We start from the raw sequence: 6,066 nt of genomic DNA, 5'->3' as shown, positions 1-6,066 counted from the left end.
GGGAAAGCGTTGGATAGCGTAGGGGTAAAAATTACTATTCCCAATCCAGTGAGTGCAACAGTAGGGAAAACGTTGGATAGCGTAGGGGTAAAAATTACTATTCCCTCTCCAAAGAGTGCAACAGTAGGGAAAGCATTGGATAGCGGGAGAGTAAAAATTACTATTCCCACTCCAGAGAGTGCAACAGTAGGGAAAGCGTTGGATAGCGGGAAGGGAAAAATTAGTATTCCCACTCCAGTGACTCCAACAGTAGGGAAAGCATTGGATAGTGTAGGGGTAAAAATTACTATTCCCACTCCAGTGAGTGCAACAGTAGGGAAAACGTTGGATAGCGTAGGGGTAAAAATGACTATTCCCACTCCAAAGAGTGCAACAGTAGGGAAAGCGTTGGATAGCGGGAAGGTAAAAATTACTATTCCCACTCCAGAGACTGCAACAGTAGGGAAAGCGTTGGATAGCGGGAAGGGAAACATTACTATTCCCTCTCCAGTGAGTACAACAGTAGGGAAAGCGTTGGATAGCGTTGGGGTAAAAATTACTATTCCCACTCCAAAGAGTGCAACAGTAGGGAAAACATTGGATAGCGGGAAGGTAAAAATTACTATTCTCACTCCAGTGAGTGCAACAGTAGGGAAAGAGTTGGATAGCGGGAGGGTAAAAATTACTATCACCACTCCAGTGAGTGCAACAGTAGGGAAAACGTTGGCTACTGTAGGGGTAAAAATTACTATTCCCACTCCGAAGAGTGTAACAGTAGGGAAAGCGTTGGATAGCGGAAGGGTAAAAATTACTATTCCCACTCCAGTGAGTGCAACAGTAGGGAAAGCGTTGGATAGCGGGAGGGTAAAAATTACTATTCCCACTCCAGTGGGTGCAACAGTAGGGAAAGCGTTGGATAGCGGGAGGGTAAAAGTTACTATTCACACTCCAGAGAGTGCAACAGTAGGGAAAGCATTGGATAGCGGGAAGGTAAAAATTACTATTTTCACTCCAGTGAGTGCAACAGTTGGGAAAGAGTTGGATAGCGGGAGGGTAAAAATTACTATTCCCACTCCAGTGAGTGCAACAGTAGGGAAAGAGTTGGATAGCGGGAGGGTAAAAAATACTATTCCCACTCCTGAGAGTGCAACAGTAGGGAAAGTAATGATTTAATATTAAAATAAGATTACATTATTTATCAATACCAATAAAAAGTTAATTACAAATAATTACCAATTAATAAAAATGAATTACCATTGGAAAAAATTAATTACCAATTAATAAAAATTAATTACCAATTAATAATTAATTATAATCCCACAAACCACTCCCAATAATAAAAAATACAATTAACATTATTATCAATTAATCAATTAATAAAAATTATTTAGCAATTAATAAAAATTAATTAGCAATTCATGCAAATTAATTACCAATTAATACAAATTAATTACCAATTAATAATTAATTATCAATTAACTATCAATACACATAAATAAAAAATTATATGTTTACTTTAATGCAATTAAATTACTTCCCACCCAATTCCCCTATAAACCCACAACCCGCTCCTAATAATAAAAAATACAATTAACATAATTATTAATTAATCAATTAATATAAATTAATTACCAATGAATAAAAATTAATTGACAATCAATTAATTATCAAAACATATACATATAATTAATATTTAATTTACCATAATTAAATTACTTCCCACCCTATTCCCCTATAAACCCACAACCCGCTACGGAATTAAATTACACAAAAATTAAATTACATAACATTCATTAGTTTAAAAAAATTAAACGTACATTACAAAAATAATATATAATTTTAACACATAGACTACCATACATAACACTAAAAAAATTCGATATTATAGAAATCTATATTTTAAAATTCGATATTATGGAAATCTATATTTTAAATTCGATATTATGGAAATCGATATTTCATACCCCAATTTCGATACTCTGACCTATCTATATTTTGATAATTCGATATTCTTTCCTATCTATATTTATTTTAGAGTCGATATTCTGTCCTGTCTATATTTTGGATTCTATATTTTGGTCGTTCACCAAACTGAACAACTATATTAAACCATACAGACCAGGCAGTACACTATTAGACTCACGGTTGCTCCCAAAAACTCTTTTTAGTGTGATACAATCTGAAACATGAGGGCACACACAGCCCAGGATTAGAAGGACAATCAGCACAGTGCATACGACTCTCTTTCCGCACACCTCTTCGTAAGCAGACTCTACATCTCTTACAGAAATTGTTTTTTTTTGGGCATGGGAGGAATTAAATCAGGAAAGTGGCGATCTTTCAATCTAGCCACATCCTCCACCACTCCAACTCTAGGAACACTTGCCTGTTCCACAACAACAAGGCTTCCTATCACAGACTGCTGAAACTGAACAAAAGTCAACTTTGACTCAGGAGAACACTCCTTGTACACAACAAAAGCATTGAAAGTTGCTAAATTGAAGAGATGGATGGCCAACGTTTTGTACCAAATGTACGCCTTAAGAATAGCAGTGTAAGGTTCCAACCTCTGATCTACTCTATCAGCACCACCCATGTGCTTATTTTAGTCTAAAATGCACACAGGTTTGCGTACTTCAGCAAACTGACCCCAAACAGCCACAGGTGAAGTACTCTCATCATGGATGGTAGTCAGCATGTACACATCCCTTCTGTCCACAAAATTCACAGCTAGTAGTTCATCACTACGCTAGGAACTGCACTGCCCCCTCTGAAGTTTTTTGGAAACAAGCTCTTTTGGATAACCTTTACGGTTAGAGCGGATTGTGCCACAAGCAAAGGTGTCCACTTTGAACAATTCCTTAAACAATTGCACAGCAGTGTAGAAGTTATCAAGGTACAAATGGTGGCCTCTGTTAAACAGTCCTCTAGCAAGATCCCACACAATTTCCTCTGAAACTCCAAAAGTGGACGGACAACCAGGGGGGTCAATAGTGGAATCCCTACCAGTGTACACACGGAAATTAAAAACATATCCTGTCCTACTCTCAGACAACATATACAGCTTAATTCCATAACGTGCCCTCTTGCTAGTGATGTACTGCCTAAAAACCAAACGGCCCTTGAACAGGACCAAAGACTCATCAATAGATATTTCTCTCCCTGGAGTATAGATCTCTGAAAATCGATCTGTAAAGTGATCAAGAACAGGTCGAATCTTAAAAAGACGGTCACAGTCAGGGTGATCTCGTGGCAACGGCAAAGTATTATCAACAAAATGCAGCATCCGAAGCAAAAGTAAATACCGATCATGGGTCATAATCGCAGGAAATATGGCCGTTGCCATCAAGGGACTGGTAGACCAATATGAAGCCATGGACGGCTTCCTTATCAAGCCCATCAAAAAAGTAAAACCCAAAAACTTCTTCATCTCATCCAGATTTGTGGGAGTCCACTGGGTAGCTCTAAAGTGGGGCTTAAGTTTGGCACTGTGGTCCCTCAAAAACTGTTCAGCATACAAATTAGTCTGCTCAACAATTTCAGCCAAAAATACATCATCCATAAACAACTGAAAGAACTGTATAGGCAAAAGAAATTCGCAATCCACTCTACACCCTGCATCCACACTAAAGGCAGGCAATCCCGGCTGCACCATGTTTGGATCAACCCAGAGTCCAGCACTTCCAGTAGGAAGCCTAGCAGCCTCAGGCTGCAATCCAGATGCCTCTTGCACCATCGACACAGCAGTATCCTCCTCTAAAACAGGCACTTCATCCGCACTGAGAGTAGCTTCATCTCCACTGAGAGTATCTTCATGATCCAATGATTCCATGTGGAGAGAAAACTCACTGCCTGAATCTTCCCCTCCCTCCTCTCCCTCAGACGCACTGTCAGTCTCATAATCCTGCTCAGAGGAAGATTCAAGCAGCATACCAACAACCTGCTGAGCAGTCTTTCTATGGCTAGCCATAATCCTTACTAATAAAGGTAACTTGTCAAACAAGTCAACAACAACAAACACTTTGTAAAATAATTAATAGACAAAATGTCTATCAGAAAGACCTATATACTCCAAAACGATACCACACACTTGCCAGAAGCAGCTAGACTCACCACCACCTACTCTGCACAGACACAGTAAGGATTAACAATATCCCACTAAAAAAGAAAAAGAAAAGAAAATTACACATAAGAGAATGCAAAACACAGCGCAAAACACTAACTATATATGCTGCCATTATGACGCCACTTGCAAAAAAATTCATTCATGCATGACAATAATACTCATTTGGAGTAAATACAACAAAAAGTTTTTCTTACCAAAAAAATGCAACTACGCAAAACTGCAGAACAACCACTGCCGAAACCGCAAACAGGAATCAAAAGCTTTACACTAGAATAAAAAGGAGTAAAAAAAACCATTACAATCACATATGCAAATGATGCACTAGTCCACATGCTATCCACCAGCCAAACAAAGGTGGTAGGTGGGACTAAAAGAATAAGGCCCATCTGCCCCCACAGGGAGCAGAAACAGGCCAAACATTCACCCTCATAAAGGGGGAGCGACCCTTGCTCAAGGGGTCACTCCCCAACACTAACATTTAAAAAGCCCTGGTGTCTACTGGCTTCTGCCCCCCTAGGGCACAGATGGGCCTGAAAACATATGGCCGATCTTCTCCCAAAGGGGCAGAAACAACCACAATAAATACCCGATAAAGGGGAACGACCCTTGCCCAAGGGGCCGCTCCCAACAACACAAAACAATCCCTGGTGGTCTAGTGGGTATACCATAAATTAATTGTTTATTTGGATCGATCTGCCCTTCCAAGGGGTCAGAAACGGCCCAAATAAATGCTCCCCAAAAGGAAAACGGCTGTTGCGAAAGGGCCGCTCCCCAAAAACATATTGCTCCCACAAGGGGAGCGACCCTTGCCCAAGTGGCCGCTCCCCAACTACACTAATACAATCCCTGGTGTCTAATGGCTTCTGCCCCCTACAGACATGTGCATGCTGTCTGCTATGGACAAATGGCAAGAGCAGCCATGTTTGTCCATGCAGACGCGTGCACGAAAGCCCTCGGCAGAATCGATTCCAAAAGGTACTCGCGATAGCGAGGGCGGCGCATGCGCTGCTTTCGCCAGGCGAGACCTAAAAAGAAAAGACTCAGTGCTTTTTCTTCTCTGCCCACCCGCCCATCCTCGAACGGCCACGAATGCCGAGCCTTACCTTTAGGCCTTGGCTATTACTGCCGTCCTGGAAAGCCAGTTTAAAATAACAAAGTAGGGGATCGGAATCTGTGGAATTAACAAAGTAGGGGCACGCCGTGCCCTGCCGATCCCACCCACTTCAACCACTGACCCAAACTCTAGATTCCTTCATCCCTCCCCCAAGCCTCAGGGTGTATTACAGCTGCCAGGAGAAAACCAAACCAGACCCCAGTCTTTTGCCACCCCTCCTTCCCCAAGTCTCAGGCCTTACACTGTATCTTATTTACCAGGGCAGGATCTTACCCAAACTGTTGCTCACTGTATCATAGCTGCCAGGAGAGGACACAAACCTCTATCGCCCTGCACCCTCCCCATGCCCCAGGGCAGGGCATGGCTCATATTTTTCTTCTTTCACTCTCTAAATAAAGGGATCAATCATGGCTTGTCTGCAAGCATAATTAATAGACACCCTGCGGCATACAGTTTTGCATCTGCCCCAGCATACATCACAGGATTGCCCTTCTCCTGTCCCATAAATACATTATAAATGGTAGAAACCACCTAATTTTAATGCGGGCTAAGTGAGAAAATATGTTTAAGAAAGAATAGCACTGAAACATCAGAGTCCTCATGCCTTTGGGATTTTCCCCTATTACGTCTGAGAAGTAGAAGTGTGATCTCACTGTGGGACGACATTCCCAGGGCCTGAATACCAAGGGGCATGTTTATGAGAGGCCTGCGACACGTCTACACCATGCAAAGTGGTGCACGAGTGATGCGAGCCTCTAAGTCACATTTATGAAGCCACGCAAAAACACATCGCGTGGCTTTGACTGGCTTCCTATAAATGTGGAGTAAGGCAACGCAGCGCAAATCC

Source organism: Triturus cristatus, chromosome 8 (genome assembly GCF_964204655.1).
Source record: "Triturus cristatus chromosome 8, aTriCri1.1, whole genome shotgun sequence".
NCBI lineage: Eukaryota > Metazoa > Chordata > Amphibia > Caudata > Salamandridae > Triturus > Triturus cristatus.
This window is presented reverse-complemented; position numbering follows the sequence as displayed.